This window comes from Polyodon spathula, chromosome 6 (assembly GCF_017654505.1).
Source record: "Polyodon spathula isolate WHYD16114869_AA chromosome 6, ASM1765450v1, whole genome shotgun sequence".
NCBI lineage: Eukaryota > Metazoa > Chordata > Actinopteri > Acipenseriformes > Polyodontidae > Polyodon > Polyodon spathula.
The window spans coordinates 46,422,723-46,448,107 of record NC_054539.1 but is presented as its reverse complement, the minus strand read 5'-3'; positions in this window follow the sequence as shown (position 1 = coordinate 46,448,107).

Genomic DNA, 25,385 nt, shown 5'->3' with positions numbered 1-25,385 from the left:
AACTGAATGTGTTGTACACTTATAAATAGGGTTAATGGTTTTCAGTGTTTATTATTCAGTAGCGCACACAATTCTGTAATGCACACGTCACTTCTTAGAGTAACACATTTGTTTTGAGCAAGCTGAGCTCTCGTGAAACTTCATGAAACCTGTTAATTGTCAGGTTTCACCACTTAATTCAATAACAGGAGTATATATCCATGTAGACCATAGGAAAACAAATTAGTTGGATGGAAACATATCTATATCAGGTTTTAATGATGTTACAATGAATAACCTATGCTAGCTCAAAGCAAATACGCTACTCTAAAAGGGGAGCTCTGTTAAAAGTATTGTGTAAGCTCAAAGCTCAAATGAACCAGTAACAAATATTCTAGTGGCTAGCTTTAAGACTATGGAACACTAGGCAACGTTCAAGCAACTCTGAAGCAATTTTCTACAAGCAGTGTTTCAAGCCAAGCTCAAGCAACACAATCTAACAACATGAAAAATTCTTGAAAATGTTGCTTTATCAGCTGAAAGAAAAAGTTACCTGGTGCTTCAGTCAGCCTTGACAGATTTCTGCTGTTGTTGTAACTCCTCTTCTGCTTCACTTAATGCATCATCTCACATAAGCCACACAAAAACAAGAATATTTCTTATTTCAGATACCCATGGTAAAAAGTATCTGTTGCAGAAGACAAAAACTTGCAGGAAGTTTGGTAACTTGCTATTTGCAAGATGTAAAAAATGTCACCACATTTCCCATCACGTTTATGTTATTCAGTTTAAAATTATGATTATTGTGATTATGTCATATAGGAAATCTCCTACTTATTCCAGGAGAGATACTCTTTAGTAAATTACCAGATTAAAAAAAAAAAAATACAGTTTATTGAATAGAAAAGGGGATATACAATTCAGATTATTAATTTATAACCTTTAGCCTTATCGTTAATAAATATCAGATCTGGCTTTAAACTTAACTGGTTTAATTTGCCAATTATCAGCTTTAAACAGTTCAGATCAAAACCTTTGACATATACTGCAAATCAACAACATGTGAGTTTGAATATCTGGACAAATTCATGATGCCCTGCTAGAGGATAATTATTTAATTTATTTAAACATAAATTTGAGGATTATATTGCGTGCAGTTCAGTAGTGACATGTTTGCCATGCTTTTCTAAGATACCAAATGAAAACTCATTTTATTGTTTGATCATTTTATTTTTAGAACATAAAAAAATACTCTAATGCATATGGACACCACAAGATCTGTCACCACGATTTCAAAATCCTGGAGCAAAAGCTTTGGGTAATTAAAATAGTGTGCTAGCTTTGGGCAACAACAAAAAAAGAAAGAAGAAAAGTTTGATATTTGTTATAAAACAGTTTAGAAGAAGGTTATATTTCCAGTGTAGCATATGGCCATCAAATGTTTGTAATATTTACAGGAAATAACTTGAAAGGGTAAGGAAAAAGATATTTAGATGGAGTGGAAATTATTTAGGTCTTTGAATTCAGTAGATAGAAACTACTTGTTTCAAAGCTTTATTAAAAATGTTTCAGTAATGAGGTTTGTGGATGGAAAAAATATAACTACAGCTCAATAGGTTTGATTTTCAATTATTAGTTTGTAATCTTTAAGTGTTCTTCAAATTACAGATTTCAGGTTACAAAATGTAATAGAGCTTTCTCAATGGTTTGTTTTATTCAGACAAAACGATAAAAGATTGATTTGAGTTTTTTACATTAAAACTTTGTAAATCTCACAGACCTCGAATATGTCTCAGCCTATCTTGACTTGGCAGGCAGTCAACAACTCCTCACTTAACAAAGAACATCTGTCACCTCTTCCGACAGTTCTCAGACATTACATGTATAGAACTAGCTCAGTTCTCAGCAAGAAAGAGTTAGTCAATTAAATGATTATTAAAGGTATATTAAAATACAAAAATGGTTAAAAGTACTAGATACAATTTTTTAATGAACTCATGACAATAAACAAAAAAAAAACATGTATTTTGTAGTCAGTTCATGAGGAAAAATAAGTCTAGTCACCAAATGTGAAACACTAACCATGTAATATCTCAGGGTCACTTTTACTCATTTATTAACTTGTAGCCTGTCACAGTTTTTGTTTATTCCAGCTCTGGGAGAAGGGAGGTACTGCACGTGGAATGTGGAAGAAATGAAATTCACATGAGTCAATATTTCATGTCTTTGGAAACCATGTTACCACGTCTGTTTTTCATCTACAGGCAAGGGTTTACTGTGCAGTTGCAACATTCCTGTGCTATGGACCGTATATAATATACCAACGTATATATATTATATATATATGGGTGGTTTTTTTTATATATTAATATATATATATATATATAATATTGATAAAATTTTAAAGACGTAAACAGAATTAGAGACTAAATTAACAAAGTACATCACTTTTTTAAAAGCAATATTAGCAAAAGTATGTTTAGAATACACATGTTGACAATCAGTCAGTGAGATATGTCCAGTGGTTGCTAAAACCATATGGTTGGCACTGAGTTTAAAGCTATTACTTCATTACACCACAGTACCCACAAAAAATGTTGATACAAATGAGAACTGAAGTTATGTGCCCCAGCCCCATAATAAAGCTATACTGATACTATTTGCAGCTGTTGGTTAGGACCCAGTTTTGCGCTTCCAACCATCATTCGCACCACCCTACAGCTGCCAGCTTTCAACTTATATTTATTATGTCTTATCTTAAAACCAGTTTCTCTGTCACAGTTTATAGCTGTTATTTTATTTCTCTCATTAGCGCTCCACAGTGATGGGAACTTTATGCTATTGACATTTCTCACTCCTGTACAGGAGTTATATGGAGATTAAAACTATTGACAAACTGATAGCAAAAAGCGTTAAATTGAACTATACATCACAACAATATCTAGGCAATTGACCTACTGTAATATGAACGGTGACAGTTGGCATAAAGCAGTAAATTAGACTGAAAAACATCACTGAATGGTGAAAGTACCAATAAGTCAAGAATCTGCTGGTTGAACTGAATTAGGGTGGTAGAGAATATGACTTGAAACAATATGAATTATGATACATCAGTGACTAATGCAGTGATTACAAACAAGCCTTCTGATGAGTTTGCTATCCTTTCAATGGGTGAAACTGCTATGCAATAGGAGTCTTATTTCCATCCCTGTTTTAAACCATGAATGCTTACATCAATAAGAACATACTAACTGTATATACATTTTGTTTTAAACATGCCTTTGCTCTAGTTAGTTTGTGAATGACTATGTTAAAATAAACAGTATTGTTTTAATGTAATGAGTCTAGAGGCAATCCAAATATGTGGGGAAAATATGCAAACACCTGCAGAAATTTTAAGTAGATATCTGCGGAGTATCTTATGTGTTTAGTGTTTGTATAAATTATGGGCTTATAATTCCAATAAGCAGAAATCAAGTAAACATAATCATGTCAAACAGTGTATGGGTTAAGTACTTCCAATTACATTTGTGTCAGTCAAATCTTTAGAAACTGTCAAACATCACATCACATCACATGAGACTTCTTATTGGCCGACATTTTCAAAGTCTTAACCCCAGTCTTTAATAAACTCTTACTTGTTGATGGAGACAAAGCATCTGTTAATTTAACACAAGTAGAATTCTATTTTTGATATCAACAATTCTTTTTTTGAATATATATATATATATATATATATATATATATATATATATATATATATATATATATATATATATATTTCTATTAGTTTCAAATAGAATTGTTGTTTTTTATGTAAAAAATGTATCATTATATGTAAAAATGGCTTGTTTAGAGTACAGGCATTTTTTCTCATTGTTTGAAAGGGAACTTTACCTTGAAATAAGTACCTTACTTTAAGAGTCAACAGACTCCTGCTTCTGCTTCTACTTGCTGCAAAATAGCATACATTTCATCTTTAAATAAAAAGGAGCTAATCTTGTTTTACTGGACTGCATGAACATAGAGAGGATATTTTCAACATACAACATATCACTATAGTTGTAAAATATATTTGTAAAGCCATATGGATTAATACTCTTTTAACTTGACAAATGTTCACCTGTTCGTAGGAATAGAAATATTACAAAACAGAAACAGTGTGTGTAAAAATCATAGTTTTAAAGTCCAAAACTGGCCTGGGATTATCATGATTGCTTCACCGTTCCTGAAACATAACAATATAGGTAGAAAAAAAGTTATCTGCCATTTTTTTTTCAACCTCTGAGAAATTAAGAATACATTGGCAAGCATGTTCTTGGTCCCAGGCTGTTCCACTCAAAGGAGAATTATCAATATAAAGCAAATGCAATGACCTTTAAAGGAATGGAGAACTAGGTTTTAGCACTTTACTAAAGGCTATAAGTTTCTCATCTTATTTACTGGACATGTGTTTCCAGAGAAACCATGAAAGCACAGGTACTTCTGTATTTCCAGTCACAGAGCACGCTAAGGAAGTTATTACTTTTCCTCTACTCACGCAATACAAAGTTCAACCCTGTTCCTGTTGTGCTTCACAAAACATTTTGACAAAACACATTATTGACCTAAAAGTGACAGCTTTATGCTTCTAATGAACTACATACAATGATAAAATATTGTAATATTTATTGTTTAGTGTTTTTTTGTTGTTTTTTTTTTTTTTTTAGTACGGAGAAGGTCAAAGCACAAGTTTATAGCAAATTCCACACGATTCATTTACAGTTACACATATCGACAGAAATATTTTAAAAACTGTTGGTAGTCTAAGGGGGTCTGTGGCAAAGTGGTTTGCAGTGCACAGGTGTAGAGGTGATGCAGTGCTCAGTAGTAACAATCCAACAACAGTTCAATGGTGAAAAACTAAGCTTCATTATTTGCATAAATAATAATACAGGCTATACACAGTAATGTGTAAAGCCAGTCAAAACCACAGGGTTCTGTCCCGAAATAATAACAGTAATCACAAGAACAAGACACACACAAACACAAACATGGTCACAAGTCCAGAATGAGTGCTATCAGTGTGAATTACAAGTTTAAACTAGTTCAGTGGTGAGGTGTAGTCCGGGTTTGTTTGCTGGTTGTTTAGTTACACCTCCCGGAGTTTAGCCTCCTATAAATGACAAACATGACAGTTTAATAGAGAGACAGGACAAAACACCAAAAACTCATGGTTTCTTCTTACAACACTATGTCCTTTACAGGTCTTTCCATAACCAACCATAACAAGGGAGCAGATTGCTCGGCCACATTCCTTGATATACCTTTAGTCACACCCCCTTAGGCAGCGAGTGCAATCACATATCCTGCAATCCATCACTGACACATCACCTACCGCATTAAGGTGATGACTTCCGGTATTGTGACTCCGACCACTTTCTGGGTGATTGACTTTTGACTGACCCTGGAACAAACTGCCAAACCCTCCAGTCTGGGGCACACTGTTCTTGTTATACAGCACCCTCACAGGTCTGGAGGGAGATTGTTGACTAGGATTAATTCGCTCTCTGTCACAGGGAAAAACAAAAGCACTTAAGCCATTTCAAATATCTGTTCATGACAAAAGTATTGGCACTTTTACATTAAAAGTCTGCAAAAAAGTATTTACATTAAGTCTATAAAAATGTAATTGATCTCATAAAAATACATCATTACACAGTAACTAAGCTGTAATATAAAGTAAATAAGCAGAAAAAGAGTTCATTATTTCCAACATCTGTGAAGAACATTGTGGCAACACAGCAGATGGTCAAGACAACAAAGGAGTTGGATTCACAGATGAGAAAATCTCTCATAGCAAACCACAACAAAGGAAATGGCTACAGAATAGAAAAAATACAAAATCCACAATCAAAGCAATAATCAAGAAGTACCACAGAACAAATTCAACTGAAACCTTAACAGAAGTGGCCGGCCAAAGAAAATTACGGGTACAGCAGGTAGGGGAATCGTCTGAGCAGCTAAAAAAAAAAAAAAAAAAAATCCAAGATTAAAAGCCAAGGACTTCCGTGCAAACCACTTAAAAAAAAATTATAAAACAAACCATCTAAAATTCTTAACCAAAATTCTCTGATGAGACTAAAATAGAACTTTCCCCACAAAATCGACCTCTGTATGTTTGGAGAAAAAAAGGGAAAGCCTTCAATAAAGAAAACCTTGTACCTACAGTTACACATGGAGGTGGTGGGATAGGGGGGTGTTTTAGCAGTTTGGGCACTGGAGACAATCATGTGATTGAAGATCCAGTGAATGCAGCCATTTATCAAAACATTCCACAATGCACTATTATACCATCTGCTTGTAGACTTATTGTTATAATGGATTTTTTAGACTTATTGTTATAATGGATTTTTTAAGACTGAATATTTTTTTTCTTTATTTGTGATTTCACTTTTATCTTTACCAATATATTTGCACACTTTATATGTGCTTTTACAAGTTTCAATGTCCTTTAATGTATCTATGATACGTTTATATTTGCTGTGGACTAAAATGTCAGCCAAATATGCATCCCGTCTAAAAGCTGTTGGGTAATAATTTGGAATATGTGATTATTAATGGTACTCTCTTAACCTTCTCTTCCATTTTCTTAGAAACAGGTAGTTCATTCCTATTGAGTTTGTCAACTTTTCTCAATTCTCTCTGAAGAATATGTTCATTATATCCTCTTAAGTTTTATTTTTAATTCCTTTTGTTTTTTTTGTTCATTTTCACCAGAGACTATTTTTTAACCTTATTCCCATTCCTGTAAGAATTGCACTTTTGGTATAGATAGGATGTGCAGATGACATATGTAGGTAACGATGCATATCAGTAGGTTTCGAATAGATCTGTTTTAATAGCTCCTTGATCAAGTTTAACCAAGGTGTCTAAGAAATCAATTTCACACTTTGTCCACCTTAAATCCGCCAAAATGTTAGGGTAGCTATCATTTGCTAATTTACGAAACTGTACAAAAGATTATTCTCCATGTGTCTATATTCCAAGAATGTCATCCACATATCTTATGTAGTCTAATGGTTTCATGTCTAGTTTACTCAGTAACATTTCCTTCCATTTGCCCATATATGTGCTTGCAAAATGCATACCTAATTCTGAGCCTATTGCTGTGCTATCATTCTGTTTGTAACTTCTATTTCTAAATGTAAAATAACTAATTTCTAAAACTATATTGACCATATTTAATATTTCTTCCATTGGTATCATGTTTTTATCTACTCTATTTTCCATTGCCTCTTTACATACTTCTAAAGTTTCTTGCCTGGGATCCCAGGTATACAGGGATTTTACATCCATGCAAAATAAAATGGTATTCTCTGGAAGTATAACCTTTATATTATTAGTCATTTTCAGTAAATGTTTTGTATCTTTAACATAGCTAGGTAAGCTTTCAACATGTGCTTTCAATATACATATTTTCAATTTCCTGATGGCATAACATTAGGCAGTCAGCTGCATACAGACCAATATTTGATATCTTATAATCTTATTAATCAACAGCTTATTCAATCACTGGAATGATTTTATATTTCCATGGAACAAGGCGGTAATACATTTAGGTTAATCTTCCTTATTGACTTCTTCCATTGGACTGTACTTTTCTCATTCAATCAAATAAAAAAAAAAATCTAACTACACTTCCTTTATTTCCGCAGGCAGAGTAATACATCCACGTTCACATCCGGAAAGTGGATGAGTCACTGAACACTGATTGCTCAAAAACGCAGTTCTTTGTAATCTCTTTATCCATTTTGACTGGAAAAGTGGAAGTTAAATGCAAGTAGTGAACAGCAATTTCAGGATGAATTACACCAGTGTTCTTAGACTTTGTTTGCAATCCATTTGGTTCTTCTGAGGGAGTTTTAGCCGTGGAGACGCATGCTTCCTAGCCTTCACCCCTTGAAACCTTTTAACACCTTGAAACCAAACAGTTACATTCTTGCTACTACTGCATCAGTAGGGTATATTCTGTTACTATTGTAATGGACTGCATTGTTCCAAGTAAGATAGTTGTATTTTTCAACAATACACTTGAAAAATAGACATGAATTCCAACCAACGAATGATCGGAACATTTTTAAAAGAGCAGCACCACTCATACATCACTGCCCAAAACCAAGTTGAGACATATATTATTGGGAGGTAATATAACAGTGAAATTAAAAAAAGAGAGTGTTTTCCATTTATAGCCAGATGCCACTGAATAAATAGTAGGGGTGGGTTAGAGTACTCGAGTATTCGAAATAATTATAATTACTCGAGCACTAATTTATTTATCGAGTACTCAAAGACATTTTAATAATATCTCTTCAAGTTAAATACATTGTAGTGACCCAGTCAGTTCAGGTTGGCAGACTCTTGTTTCATCTGGTCCTGCGCATTCGCGTTTTCTGTATTGTTCCGGAATGGGACCATACCACTAGTTCTGGTAGTGTGTGTGTGTGTGTGTGAGCCGTTGTTGGGTGCGGATCATGTAATATAGACGTCCTTGCTCTGCCCTCTCCCCTCCCATGAGAGTAGTGGTCTGTTCTCTTCTCTGTGTGTGACAGGACTGATAGAGCCGGAGCCTGTCTGTGTGTGTGCGGAATATAGCGAGCGAGAAAGTGAGCACGTTTTTTGGATAGAGACAGGAGGAAGGATTTATTGTTTTTGTGGTGTGGTCTTTAACCAAACACGGACCCTAAAGTAGTTTTGTTAGCGCCTGAATCCTGTCTCCGTCTCCTGCTTGGAGCCTCAAGACCAATATTTTGTTCACGCATGCCACCTTAACACTAGCCATGGAAGTCATTTTGACAGGTTGAGTAATTTAAATTACTCTGCGTGTCTGAAAGTTATGTGGTTTTCCGTTTAGGACTTTTCCTAAATAAATACCCTGACGATGTTTGAAAGACAGGATCATGAAAATAAGCCCGCCCACCTTGCAACAAAGATGTGACTGACTTTTATACATATTTTTTATTTTGAATAGAGCCTACAATATAATAAAACTTATTCTCGGATGTTATAAGCATACAATAAGCATATATATATAATATATATATATTCTATATATATATATATGATATATAATGTATATATTAATATTGTAGGCTCTATTCAAAATAAAAAATATGTATAAAAGTCAGTCACAATTACGTCTTTGTTGCAAGGTGGGCGGGCTTATATATGCCATGTAATGGGTAAGCTCCTTCAGTTGACCTCCCAAAATACTAAAAGTTGTAGTTACCATGTAAGAGCAGAAATTATTGGTTGATACCCAGTTATGACCATGTGATTACATGGTTATGTATGCCATGTAATCTAAAGTGTTACCATTATGTCAGTTTTAAATACAACTCTCATAAAACACATTGCAACAATCCTGTGTAAATTAACTGGGTAAATACAATGGGCTTTAATGCATTCACAAGCCTACTAAAGTTATATGAATATCACATAATCCAGCCGTTCTTTGTTGCAACAATGTTGTTAACTATTTAGTTTACCCTAGAAAGTGCAATCAAATAATTAAGTACCTGCTTGAAACGGGTTCCTATGTTGGTCGTGTGCTGGGTCTTCTGGTCCAGAAGAGTGTGCTGTGTCAAATTGTTTTCATACACTCTAATTTGGAAAGCACCCATTAAAATACACTGTCTTATTTTAATTACATTATGTTTACACAATCGATTTTATAATAGCTCTTATAATCTCTTTCCTGTAATATTAACCCGGTCTGCTTCCCAAGAGAAATAAAATAAAATGATGACATGACAGCTTTGGTCATCTAGTACATCAAATAATTTTCAATTAAGAATTTTACTGTTTTCATTTTTGTAGCACATGCAAAAGTTAATAACGAAAAATCTAGATATTGTTCATTGAAATCCACCTATATTAAGGATATCATCTATTACAGGGTTTCACAGTGCATTCCATATTAACATACTGAACTAAGAATATATTCCCCAGTCTGGTTTGAGGTTAGACAGGTGTTTTGGTAAGGACCTGTATAACATTTTGATTAATCTCAGTTAAACTCTTACTTCTTAAAATTAACTAGGCCTTTTAAATCTGTGGTAAACTAGATTCAGTGTTACCATTAAAAGCCAAACACATTGTCTCTGTAAAGTAATGTATCACTCCCCCTCCCAGACAGGGCATACAAAAATGGGTTAAAAGATTCAAGACACGAAGGGGTTACTGACCCTGTTACAGTACCACTTGCTAACCATTAAATCCATATTTGCATTCATATAAATTGCATGGTTTTAGTGCAAAATGGGTTATTGCAAATTTAAGTTTTATATTATAGATTCCAGTATCCTTTTCTCTATACCCTTTTATCGTATATAGTAGTGTAGACAGGAAACATAATAAGACATTCAGTTCTTATGCTACATTAAGAATTATTTTTTGTTTAATAAAATTCCTTAAAGTATACAATGCAATTGGAAGTTATCAAGCTTATGCTTCAATAGTTTACGATTTATTTTAATATATATTATATATATATATATATATATATATATATATATATATATATATATATATATATATATATATATAGAGAGAGAGAGAGAGAGAGAGAGAGAGAGAGAGAGAGAGAGTGTGTGTGTGTGTGTGTGTAGTACTGTAGCTCTACAGTACCTCCAAACTGTAAATTTAAGGATGTTGGAAATGGTGGTTTGTGAATAGTTACACACCAAACTAAATTACTCAATCTTACATGAATACATAAATAAAGCAAATTATTTATCATTATGGCATCCTGCAAATGTGAACTACCCCTCACTCATCGCAGTCATTCTTTACTTTTACTTTTCCTTCTTTGATTTCTTCTTTCTGTGTCAGTCCAAACACACACACAGTTGCTACTTAGGACTACTTTGCTTTGTATAGTGTGTTCAGTTGTTAAAGTTCCAGATTGCACCACTAAATAAACCTGGTTTCAGCAGGTCTTAACACAGCGCTCAATTGACTAGTTGGGACGCCATTGCGCTGTCATCAGAATCGCTTCAGCGAATATGTTAATGATGAGGCAGGCGCTCTATAACAGGACAAGACATGTCTTCAGAATACCATTTTAGTGCAGTATTTTTTTGTTTGTTTTACGTCTTCGCTCCATTTATGCGCCACAGAGTCGGGGTCAAGCACTATTCACGCTTGCACTTGCATTTGCGCTATGGTCAGAATACAGCCCTAAGAGTTTTAGTTTATAGACAGGAAGAGTTTAAGATGTTTGTGTTAATAAAAGTTTTTATTTTTTTTAATATACTTTTGTTGTCTTTTCCTTGAGAAACTATATAAAATAGGTAGTAACTGAAGAAAAAAAGATTTAAATCAATGATATTTTTTTAAAAATAGAAATCAGTGATTTAAACCGACTTGATTTAAATCAGCCAACCCTGGTTAAAATAAGCAAAGAAAGAAAGAAACATTAATTATCTGGTGGGCTTTGAACACTGCATCGTATACCTGCTCTAACATCTCTCTTGCCGGAGCAGGGCTCCAGCTAGCTCACTCCAACCATAACCCTCCCAAGTGTGTTTCCTATTAAGAGACAATACAAACTGAACTTTAGGGTTCCAGATTTGACTGATAACAAGGCACTACAACCCCACTAGCTAGCACACTCCAACATCAATCAGTGCACATCTGGGAAACAGTCACAACCAAACTTTCACACCCATTTAGCTGTAGGCATGACAGGGGTTACCACCAGACACACTACAATGTATTTTGATTTTTTTACTTAAAAGAGAAAACATCCCTACAAGTGAACAGCAGTAACTGTGAAGCTGATACAGGCAGCCATATTTTCAAGCCAAGTTTTATTTGTGATTAATTCTTAACCTTACTAACAAAGGACTGTATGTGCAGTATTGTTAACAGGCTCACCGTGACCCTGTAAAAGGATTAAGCTGTTAATGATAATGGATGGATGGTGTTATTGGCATATTGGTTAATCCGGTCCTGTGTTGGGAACAGAGAGTGTGAGTGAGCCAATTGTATATGGAGCGGGGGAACGGAGTGGGGTAGTTTCTGGAGCGGAGCAACATTTCAAGTCCGCTCTTTCATAGCACAATTTCATTTTTCTTAAATATATGTTCGGCCATGGAGTTTGCATAGCCATCATCAAAGAACAAAATTAACCAAAAGCCAGCTTCTGAAGGCAGCTTTTGTAAAATGTCCCAAACAAACGGCGACCTCTGCTGTAGGCTCTACGCTATAGTGTAATTTGCATGCAGGTTAATCCAGCCCAGGCACTGGGCCTTATTGCATACTTATACCATACTGTACCTGGAATATTTTATTTTCTATTTGAATCTATTACATTCAATAACATGTTTTAATAGGATAGGATGAGAAGGCCAATAGCAAAACTGTTTGGAAAATACCTTTTATTTTCCTTCTTCCTTAAGAGTAGGAATAATATTTCACAAAGGAGACATCCATCATTAGAATTAACTATTTATTAAATTGACAGATAAACATGCCCAGAAAGGATTACATTGTATTTGAATTCAGCCCATGGCTATTGGAGCACATTAGCTGCCCCTATGCTGACAAAATATGATTAATAAAGTATACTAATTAAATGAATAACTAATGCCAGTGGGCAGGACAAGTGGCACTTGAGGCCACCTTCCCCTAAAAGGACAAGGCCACTTAAGCCTTCTCCACCTTGCAGAATTAGACATACCAGCACTCAGGTAAGGAAAAATTCCTTACTTATCCACAGGGTGTCAGGAGGAAACCTTTGGGAGTCCATGGACAAGGCTTGACTTTTCTCCAGGCTCCAAAAAAAAAAGATATCTTAATGATCTTTAAATGAACAACATAATGCTTTTTGTGCAATTAATAAGTCATTGCCATTTTTTCGGATATATAGTTCATAAGGTCCTGCGGTTCATCTCCCCATTGCCTTGATTAAATGTAGAGAAACGGTTTTGGAAGCAGAAGCACCGATTCTGAAAGAATGCCCAGAGTAGTTGTATAAAAAATACATGACATGTGATTGAAGTTTGAGGTCTCCGACAATCAAACAATGGTTTCAGGAGGTGATTTCACCGCACCGGAGGAAACCGCAGTGAGCTGAGATGAACATTGCTTCCAGAAGGACATCCTTGTATGGGGAGAAGCATCCGGAGTGCAGAGTGTTGACAGAGTTGGGGTAACTATCTACTTAAGTAAGGCGTTACTGTAATAATATTATTTTTGGCAATAACAAGGTAATGTAACACATTTGGTTTTTAACGGGAGTAGTAATTTAAGTTACTTTCTGCAAAAAAGAAACAAGTTAGTCTTGTTACCTTTTCTCTGTTGTACGTCTACATTAGTGGTCTTTTCTTTTTTAACCCTGACACACCAAACTGCTCTAATTTCGGCAATAAGCTGTGGGGCAATCAAATCAGTCTTTCGGAGCCTTCTCATTGAATAAGGCTAGGCACTAGGAACAAACAAGGTAGTATCCCTACATGCCAATTTTGATGCTACACTTCAAAAACGTAATACACAGGAAACGTGTCTATCACTACGTATTTTGAAGTTTAATCCTTTGCGGTCCTATGTTGGACCCTGTCCGACATCATCAAAAAGACATAAAGCACAGGTCTCTAGTCATTTTTTTTTCCGGAAAAAGCTGAGAAAACCTTTCAATAGCTGAGTGAGACCGATAGGAGCCGAATGAAGCTGAAAAGAAATAAATAAAAGGGCGTATCTCATAGCCCCATGCACTACAGAGATAACATGGACATAAACAAAGGAGATAGCTGGTTCTGAATCCAGCGCTCAAAGAATATTATGGACATTTGCAGAGATTTTTGAGATGTTATATTAATAAAATAATGATTTAGATCACATTATTGAGCAGTCGGACAGGGTCCGAAATCGGACTGGAAGGGAAAATTGTAATGTCGGACCTGGACATGAGAGCGCAAAGGGTTAAGATTGACGTGGTGATGCAGTTCCGTGACAGAGGAGGCTAATTTATAAGAAATAATAAATAAATGTTGTAAGTGCAACCTCGTGCTCACATATTAAATACTTTAAATGCATGTGAAGTGATGTACAATACTGTGCCTAAATACAATTATACATTTTTAAACAAACGTGAAACACAGACCTGTTTATATCTCGTGTACCAATGCCTGTACACCAACATTTAACACACTACACGCAACACATAACAGAAAATATACACAGGGGTGGGCACTTTGTCACAAGATATTACAGAGCTTGTAAAATGTCTGCATTGGAAAAATCTGAAGGGCGCTGACTGGACCTACAGTTTCGATCGGGATCACAGAAATTGGAAACGAACTGAGGGCTTTGAACTGGGGGGACATCATTGTCTGGGATCAGCTGTGAAGGCAAAGAAGCAGCTTGAAGTGGTCAGTTCAGAATGACGCAGCAAAGCAATGAGATCCTCGCAGGAATAGCCAGCATTGTAGGGAATTTGTCGGTCGAATTATATTTTGTGTCAGACAATCTCTAATGACTGGAGGAGTCGAATCCAAAATGCGTAGGTAAGAAACCAAACAAAGACAAGGGGGCAATTTGTTTTTTAAATAAATTGTTCATTTTTTGTTGCCTTCCCACTACCAAACACTGCTTTTCTTATGACTGACATGTTTTCAATGTGGACTGCATTCATTCATATGACCTATTGAAGAAGAACGCGTTGAGCTGGAAGCGTAGCACTGAAATATCTAAGAAATATCAGGGCAATCAATACATTTTATTTACTCACAGCTTAGAAAAAGGAATTGACCTTTACAATAATGTGTGCACCTTTCCCATAGGAAAATGTGAGACCAGCAAAATGATGGCAATAAATATACTATTATATAAGATTTACTGGAATTATTTTATTAGCGCTTTAGGTATTGATAAACTTTGTCTGATTTTTTTTTTTTTTTTACACATGCCACTATAAAGGGCCATACACTGTGCATGTAATAAGCAAAACAATAATCATACTGGCGAGTTAATATCTACTGGTCTAATATAGTTGTGCTGACTGTATTGAAATTGTTTTACATTTATATAAATTAAAGCAGTGCTTGTAAGCATTACAACAATGTAGACCAGTGGGCACTATATATCTATCAAATGTAAATTGTTTACTATAATTATATAATATACAAAAAAAAACAACTATGAAAGGTCTATTATCATTGAGAGGTTAATGACCATCATTAGAAACGAAGACAGCATCCACTATCATTAGCAAAATTCAGTTATATATTCAATTTTGGTTATTTACTGGCTACAAGAGTAATGAGGCACAATACCACCTTGGACAGAAATTAGCTTCAGAAATGTAATAAAATCAGTCATTGGTTGTGATTGTAATACCAATAGGGAAACAATCCATGTTTATTTCTGTTATGAATGTGATTAGGAGCAGCTTTGAAAATAATCTTCCACTGGGTCTTTTTAGTGAAAACAGAGGTATAACTTCAAAATAAGAGGATATATCTATTTGTTAACATTTTCACTTGAACAGCCTATTGACACCTGAAAGATTAGACAGTATATATTCAACAATTCATCTCTTGACAAACTAATTCACAAACTACAGCAGCATGAGGTGGGCCCGAAACCGAATTCTCATTCCTAGCTGTAATGAATTCAGGTTTTCCCAAAGTACACTTACCAAAACTAGCAAATTGGTGAAGATTCAGAAATTATGGGTGGGATCAGATTGCACCAATAAAAGTTTTGCAGTGCACTGCGTTTCATTCAGTCACTGTTGCTGATGCTCAAAACGAACTACGATATTTAATATATATTATATATATTCTATATATATATATCTACTATATATATATATATATATATATATATATATATATATAAAGCTCTCAAAAGTATTCACCCTCCTTGGACTTTTCCCCATTTTATTGTGTTACAACATGGAATCAAAAGGGATTTAATTAGGAGTTTTTGCCACTGATCAACTCAAAAAAGTACATAATGTCACCAAGTGAAAAATAAAATCTAAATCAAATTGTTCGAAATATAAAATATAAAACAGAAAATAATTGATTGCATAAATATTTACCACCTTTGCTATGACACACCAAAATAAGCTCTGGTGCAAACAATTGTCTTTAGAAGTCACATAATTAGGTGAATAGAGTCTACCTCTGTGCAATTAAGGTGTTTCACATGATTTCAGGTTAAATACACCTGTCTCTGGGAGGTCCCACAGTTGGTTAGTACATTTCCTAACAAAAACTACATCATGAAGATGAAGGAACATTCAAAGAAAATCTGGAATAAGGTTCTTCAAAAGCATCAATCAGGGGTAGGTTATGAGAACATTTCCAAGGCATTGAATATCCACCGGAGCACAGAAAAGTCCATTATTAAGAAATGGAGAGAATATGGCACAACTGTGAATCTGTCCAGAACACGCTTTCCGCAAAAACTAAGTATCTGGGCGAGAAGGGCACTAGTCAGAGAAGCCACCAAGAGGCCTATGGCAAATCTAAAGGAGTTACAATCTTTCACTGCTGATTGTTGAAAGCCATTGTTGAAAAAAACTCACATCAAATCTCGGCTACAGTTTGCCAGAAGGCATGTGGGAGACTCTGAGACCAGGTGGAAGAAGATTCTATGGTCTGATGAGACCAAAATAGAGCTTTTTGGCCAAAACGTGAAGCGATATGTTTGCCGCAAGCATAACACCGCACATCATCCTGAGAACACCATCCCTACCGTGAAGCATGGTGGTGGCAGCATCATGCTATGGGGATGCTTCTCTGAGTCAGGGCCTGGAAAGCTCGTGAAGATAGAGGGTAAAATGGATGCAGCAAAGTACAAAGAAATCCTGGAGGAAAACCTGCTGAAGTCTGCAAGAGACCTGGGGAGAAGATTCATCTTCCAGCAGGACAATGACCCAAACATACAGCAAAATCCACACTGGAGTGGCTTAAAAACAAAACGGTCAATGTCCTGGAGTGGCCCAGTCAAAGCCTGGACCTCAATCCAATTGAGAATATGTGGAAAGAGTTGAAAATTGCTTTTCACCAAAGGTCCCAATGTCTGTGCAAGCCATCGACTCTGGATCCAGCAAAAGAGCCCCAGACCATCACACTTCCTCCTCCATGTTTGACAGTTGGTGTCACACACCGAGGAACCATCCTTTCGTCTACTCGATGGCATACAAAAATCCTGCGTGATGAACTGAAGATTTCAAATTTTGATTCATCGGTCCATAAGACCTTCTTCCAGTCTTCAGTAGTCCACTGACGGTGCTTCATGGCCCAGGCAAGCCTCTTTTTCTTATTTTGCCATCTTAGCAATGGCTTTCTTACTGCCACTCAACCTGTCAAACCTGCAGCTCAAAGTCTTCTCTTCACAGTTGAAACTGAGACTTGCTTACTTCGACCAGTGTTAAGCTGTGCTTGAAGCTATGAGTTCTGTGAGCCGCCTATCACGCAAGCTGTTGACTCTCAGAAACTTGTCTTCTGATTCTGTTGTGGCTTTTGGTCTGCCAGTTTCCAAGTGCCTTTTGATGGTGTAGGAAACTGTACTCACTGACACCTTGGCTTTCTTTGCAATTTCTCTAAAGGAAAGACCTACACTTTTAAGGGTTATAATGGTCTGTCTGTCTTCCTTTGTTAATTGCCTTTTTCTCGCCATTATGATAGCAATATAATACTTCCTGCAGTACAATACTGTCCAAATAATGCTTAAGAGGGTGTAGTAACACAGTTTGTTCCAACACTGCTTTTATACAGACAGAGGGTTTGTAAGTAATCAACAAAAGTTGGGACGCCTGTAGGAATTGTTAGCATCAACTTTCAAGGCTTAATTTACTTCCATTGCTGCAGAACAGATGTAAATTGTTAACCCATTACTTGTTCCCTCAAAAAGGCATTTTTGTATAACTCTGAAATGTACATTATTTTTCAGTTTTTGGTAACCTAAACTTTTTTTTTTAACCTCTGGCAGTTTACCGCTTACCTTTGTACCATTTCAGGTTATTCACTGGACTTGAACTGCTTAAATTTCAATAAAAAACTGGAAAAATGGGGGTGTTCTAAAACTTTTGACCGGTAGTGTGTGTGTGTGTGTGTGTGTGTGTTGTGTGTGTGTGTGTGTGTGTGTGTATATATATATATATATATATATATATATATATATATATATATATATATATATATATATATATATGTATATAAATTATCAAAACATTAAGAAATGCAGAAAGACATACAAATGTTACAGACTTTGGACTAAATATTACAGCATTCCTTGATAAATGACAATGAACGCAATCTTGATCTCCTTTTTTTGCTTTTGGTTCTGCAAATAGGTTAAATAAATTGGTCAAATAAACTTACAGTACCTTAAACTGATAGGTAATGCCCCACTGAAGCCCAGTTTGGAGTGTGATATTGAATATCATTAGTAAGCAATGCCTATGCTATATATAGGAGTTTTCCTTCCCAATAACATTAACAAAAATTGCTGCTTGTTTATCCTTTACCTTAAGCAGCTACTGTATCAAAATAAAAACTTTAGCGAAAAGCCACCACACAGACTATAGTCTACTAAGTCTGAGCAGAGGAAACAGGGCATGGGAACTGTGTGTGTGTGTGTGGGGGGGGGGGGGGGGGGGGGGGTATAAAGGTATAATTTTCCCAACTAATTCTCCTGTCACTATTGGATACCAAACTCCAACTTAACATTTTCTTTTTATCTTTACTATTACCAAGGGTCTTCTAGGGAGTTATATTAACTTGACCTCTGTTTTCCATATGCTGACTCCATTTACATTATGCCAATGTCAGAAATGAAACTAAACACTCCAAGACCAATATGAAAAAACTAGCAATAACATTTATCAAATTATTATTTTGAGCTGTTCATTGCAGATTTTGCAGAATAAAAAACGTGGGCAGAAAAATCAGGCTGATAATGTTAAATATTTCATATACACTGCATAATTTGTGCTTCTAAATTGATAAGGCTTTATTTAAAATAATTGAAATATATTGTAGGTTGATGGCAAAGGGTTTTCAAAAAGATAATAATTTGCCACATGTGGATTTTATAATGAGAAAAAGAAGTGTTCTGTCCCCTGTTTGAGATAGTTGGTCACGTTGGATAACTGACACAGCAAGTGTAGGCTAACTACATTGTGTTTAAATGTTTAAATGAGTATACAACTACAAAGGGCATTGAAATGACATTGTGAAGATAACAGAACTGCTTGTCGACCCTTTATACTAGAAGTAATTTATGAGGACGTCATAAATGTTTATTAGCTTTTCTATTTATAACTGAAATAATTGTGACAGCTCTAAATGTGCCCTTGTGCCTTTTCATTTTATGACCATTGCAAATACCGTGCTGAAATACACTGCAAAAATGTTTTAAGACTTAACCATGCATTCTGCAGTACATGCTGAATGGGTGCTGTTTCTGTGTTTGAGGTATGATTTAAGGAGACAAGTCACTTTCAGTATTTTAATAAACGATGTCTCCTTTATATTCCCAGGCAGCTTGTAAAAACACCACAAAGTGTTACAGGTACAGTATAGCTATATGAAAAAGCAGGTTTTACATTAAGTTTCACCACTGTATATTGCAGAAATGCACCCTTATCTGGCACAGTACCTTTCTTGGAATGTAAGGTATATTAAATTGGGGGTCCCCGCATGGCCGTAGCTACAGTGATAATTTCCCCAAGGTCCAAACACCGACAACCACATAGGGTCAGCATTACATATTGCATACCTGTGTTAAACTTGTGGCAGTTTGTTGTTGCTCACTACAGCCACCAAAAGCAGCAGGTGAGTCTAAAGGGCACACTAGAGATACCACTGGAAACTAGTATATAAGGTGCACTCTTATTTTCATCAAAATTTGTTTTTGTTTTCTTCTGACAAAAATTCCAATAAGAACAAAAGAAAGAACATAAGAAAGTTAACAAACGAGAGGAGGCCATTTGGCCCATCTTGCTCGTTTGGTTGTTAGTAGCTTATTGATCCCAGAATCTCATCAAGCAGCTTCTTGAAAGATCCCAGGGTGTCAGTTTCAACAACATTACTGGGGAGTTGATTCCAGACCCTCACGATTCTCTGTGTAAAAAAGTGCCTACTATTTTCTGTTCTGAATGTCCCTTTGTCTAATCTCCATTTGTGATCCCTGGTCCTTGTTTCTTTTTTCAGGTCGAAAAAGCCCCTTGGGTCGACATTGTCAAACTACCCTGACGTTTTGCCATTGTAAAATAATCCAAGGTTAATCAAACTGAATAAAACAGTTTTTTGCTTAACTGTTTCCTTCATAAGCCTTACTCGTCATTTAGGCAAAAATGTATACACAACAGGCATACTTATGTAAAATTAATATTTTACAATGTAATTCTTAACTGAATTAATTTATATTTCGTGTGTCCACTGTCCACACTGATGCTAATGTAGTTTATCTCACAGGACAACTGGCATCCCACAGTGGCAGGATATACTTCCTTGCACTTGAACCCTGAACCCAGTTCCCAGTATAGCAAATTTTGTTCATATGTGCACATTAACCATTTTAATAATTTAGATGACAGAGAAAAACATTTTCTTATAGACTACTAATACCGGTTCAATAACCAAATACCACAAATCCATTCACAATTGTACACAGCTTTGCTGAAATACTGTTTCAACACTTTCCTGCTTTTCTGTATGTATATATATATATATATATATATAAACTGTTGTACAATACGGCTCCTGAGTAGCACGTCCGGTAAAGGCACTCCACCCGGAGTGCAGACTGCGAACTATAGCTTGGAGATCAGCGGTTCAAATCCAAGCTATACCACTGCCGACGATGAATGGGAGTTCCCACAGGCCAAGCGCTGCCCGGGTGGGGTAGGGGTTATGTCAGCCAAGGAGTCCTTGGCTTACCACACACCAACGACGACTGTGGTTGGCCAGGTGCCTGCACGCTGGCCTGTATGCAATTTGGAACTCCGTGAATATAGCTGCATGGCGGGCTTTCTGAGCGAAAAAAAAGCAGACAGCTAATGGCGCTCTTTACAGAGGACGTGAGTGCTCGTCTTCATCTCTCCTGAGTTAGTTTGGGGGTTGCAGCAGTGAGTCAGGTTGAATAATAGTTTGACATTCCAGAAATTGGGAGAAAAATTGGAAAAAATAATAAAAATAATTGTTTAAAAAAAAGTTGTAGAATAAAATATATTCCAAGGCAGGCGTTGCATATGTAGACTGCATGCGGTGCGTCTTATCTATATATATATATATATATATATATATATATATTATTATTTGTTTATTATTATTTTTTTTGTGTTTTGTTTTAATAATAAACTAATTAAGATACTAATTAACAAACTAAAGCTAAAATTTTAACCAACGTTTGGACCTCGGTGACCTCATTGCTAGCTACGGCCATGGGTCCCCGAGTGGATCACCTGGTAGAAGCGCAGCACCATAGTGCGCAGGGTGAGTCATAAAATATAGGTTCATGTCCTGGCTGTGCGAAATAGGCATGTTTTCGCTAAGGACTCTTTCCATTTGCTCTGGTGCTCCCATGGGTTAGAGAAGCAAAACCGTCAGGGACTGTTTCTCCTCATTGCACCCAGTGAGCTCAAAGGCAGACACCTACAGGGCTGGCCTTTGTCCTCCAGAGTTCGGGTGGACACTGGGTGTTCCTGGGTGAAAAAGGAAGCTGGCTTGGTCATGGGACCAGAGGACCCCCACTGTACCATCAGGTCTCCTGAGTCATGTGGAGAATTGCTTCGGTGAGGGGAAAAGTGATTGGACATTCAAAATTTTGAGAACATCTGGGAAAAGTAAGAATTCGACTGACTAAATAAAAAATATAAAATTAAAAGGTTTATTCAACTGACTGTACAGAGTTCTGAAAGCAGATGATTTGACTGATTAAACCAAGAGCAAAGTTATTGTTTAGCTGTTAGAAATACACCAGGTTCCAATTAAGCTTCTTGAAAAAAAACGAAAAACTACCACAATCAGTACAGCTGGGTTTGGTATTTCTAAAAAAAAGGGGGAAAAAAGGACTATTGTTTTAGCAGTCATGTTTAGATGCTATAGAATTAATTATTGCTTTCTTAAATTAAATGTTTAAAATTATATTGGCATGTTCAAATGTTATTTTATTAGGATAATTTCATTAACTTTCATTATTTTATCGGCACATTACTAAAAAGAGTCACTGGAAGGGTTTGATATGCTTGGGAACCAGATTACACTAGCCTTATGTCAGTGTTCATAAGGAGAATGTCTACAAATTGAGGGTGCAGTGTTTTTTTCTTCTGGCAGCATGTGCTCAAATTAATCACAGCGCACACTTTAAAGTGCAGGCTAGCAGTTGTAATTTGTGGCAGTGTAGGTGTAACTTTATGAAATAATTACTTCATGGACCCCTCGGCTATGCAGTAGCTTAAAATAAACAGAGACACGACTAAAAAAAAGGTTAGGCATGGATTGAAATAAGAGTAGGAGCTGTTCCTCTTGGAAGATTTATTATTTATGTTCATGCCATGGCACAAGTTCATGCAGTTCCCCACTTCTAGCAGCTGTCTCCACAGTGCTTTCCACTTCCACCTGCTCGGTGAAAAACACCCACTACCTACGTGAGCCCGGATAAATCTGTCACACTGCCATATGTCTGAGCTCTTCAGAGAAAGAGTAAAGTCATCCACGGAATAAATCAAATTTTCACTAGCAGAAAGATTGTCCATATTCTCAACATCTCGGTTTTTATAATGTGGGCCTTGTTGACTGCCAGTGCTGTTGTCTGACATCTTGAAGAACAGACTTTTGCTTTTAATGTACTGTACGTTTCTGCTTATAATCTATAACTAAAATGCTTGTTCCTATGTCAAAAGCAGTGGTCAACGTTTTTCACAAGTCCTTCTGTCCTGGTACTAAGGATGAATAACTCTGAAGCACAAAATCCTCTCTGCAGAATATGACAGATGAGCATGTATCCCACATTTGGACGAGTAGTATAAGTGTTATAAGTATCAGACGCACAAGGTGTGGCGCTGTTTATAACACTCTCGCTTAAATACTGAAGCTCAATTGAGGATTTCCAACATGCCCGATCTGTTAACTGAAAGGAATCTAGTGTAAAGTCTGCACTATAAATGATAACCCAGAAGCTTTACAAAATGAAACATTTTATTGTTCAGACATCATCTAGGGCTGTTTGTTTTACATCATGTTTTATAGAAACAACCAAATTTAGTTTTGCTTTAAACTTTGTTTACATGTAAACAAAAGGAATGTGTTGTATCTGTTATATATACTGATGCACAATGAAGACACCAACAGTCTAAGTTTTACATCAATGGCTCATTGGGCACATAAATAATGTTATTTACATTTTAAATATTGAGCAGATAGGTTTGTTGATTGTTTGAGTAGCATTGTTCCTTGGGATAACAAAATACTGAACTCAAGTCATGCGTTTTCATAATATTTCTGGAGCAAAATAGGTTTTATGGTTGCGATTTGCCAAATATTTTGTTAGCAAATATTTATGGCTTACAGTATTTTGTTTAAATATAGCTGATACAGCATAAGTAAATAATTAAATAACATAAATAAATACATAAAATGTTTTTGAAGTTCATACTGCAAGTTTTTTTCTTTCTTTTATAATATGTTTTATAATTAATTTTCTGTTAGGTCACCGAATTGCCATTCAGCAGTTTTTTCATTCAGATATTTTATCTTGTTGTTTAGGAGTGGAAGTGGAGGGCGTTCCTTTGAAAAGCAGTGAGACTGACAGTGATATGAACCAATGACATGATCACATGACAGGCCGAAACTATTAACCAGTGGTGTAAGGATGTGAGGGCAGTACTTAAATCTATTGTTGCTCCTATGATGAGGTTTTAATCAATCACAGACCAAAATTTCCAAACTGACTATATATATAGTAAATATTCACACCCTTGGACATTTTCAGTTTGTTGTGTTACAACCAGAACTCTTAATGCATTTAAATTTTCCTTTGATTTACACAACCTACTAAACATTTTGGTAGAACCACCTTTGGCAGCAATCACAGCTGTGAGTATTTTGGGTTAAGTCTCTACCAGGTATGCACATCTGAATTGTGCAATATTGGCCCATTCCTCTTGGCAAAATTGTTCAAGCTCTGTCAAGTTGGATGGGGATCGTTGGTGGACAGCAATCTTCAAATCTTGCCACAGATTCTCAATCGGATTTATGCCTGGGCTTTCACTGGGCCACTCTACAAAATTCACTTTCTTGTTTTTAAGCCACTCCAGTGTCACTTTGGCTGTGTACTTGGGGTCATTGTCCTGCTGAAAGGTGACTCTCCGTCCCAGTCTTAGGTCTTTTGCAGACTGAAGTTGGTTTTCCTCAAGGATTTGCCTGTATTTAGCTCCATCCATTTTGCCCTCTACCTTGATAAGCTTCCCAGTCCCTGCCAATGAAAAGTATCCCCATAGCATGTTTCTGCTACCACCATGCTTCACAGTAGGGATGATTAGAAAATTAAATACTGAAAGTACAATTATTAACTACGATCATTATGCAGTTGTGCCATTTAATGGCTTTTTCTTAGATTGATATAACCAATTATGTGTTTATATTTTTTATGAGTTTTCGACTCTTAAGTATAACTGTAATTACTACTGCGCTTCAGTTTGATTTTTTTTTGTACTCTTTTAAAAAAAAAGGAAAAACTGGTCAGTGTTAATTGGCATTGAACAAGGCTAGTGTGTAGACAACTCCTACCCTTTCTCCCCTTCAGTCACTTTGAAAGTGAACACTCTGAGAAGCCAGTGTGCTCCGAGAGCTCTGAAATTCATCTCCTCTGAGTTTTCGAACGACACCACTGAGCACTCCAATTTACGAACAGTCTAGAGTGTGCTCTGACATTCTGAGATTAAGTTTACGAACACACCCAGTTTCTTACTAAAAATATAAAATAAATAGCCTTTATTTAAAAATAAATAAACAAATAAATAAAGTATTGTGAGCAGTGCACTCCAGGAAAAAAAACATTTATTTTTTATTTTAATTAAGTAGATTATAAAGAAAAAGCATACGCACTTCAAAATGCAAAGTGCAAGCACAAAATGAAATCAGTATTAGAAAAACCTTACTCACACACTTACGAAAGGTTTACCTATTTTGTTTTGGGTTAAATAGAAAATATGTGTGGAGCGCATTAAGTAAGTGTGCTAGTGCTTCCTATTTTGAATGAAATATTTACAGTATAATCGGAAATATCGAAAAACTACTCACTTCTAAATCTTTTGTAGTCATTTTTGTATTACTTTAGTATAAATACATGTTAATTTGGATTCATATGTTGTTTTTTTCTCACTTTATGTGAACGAAAAGACA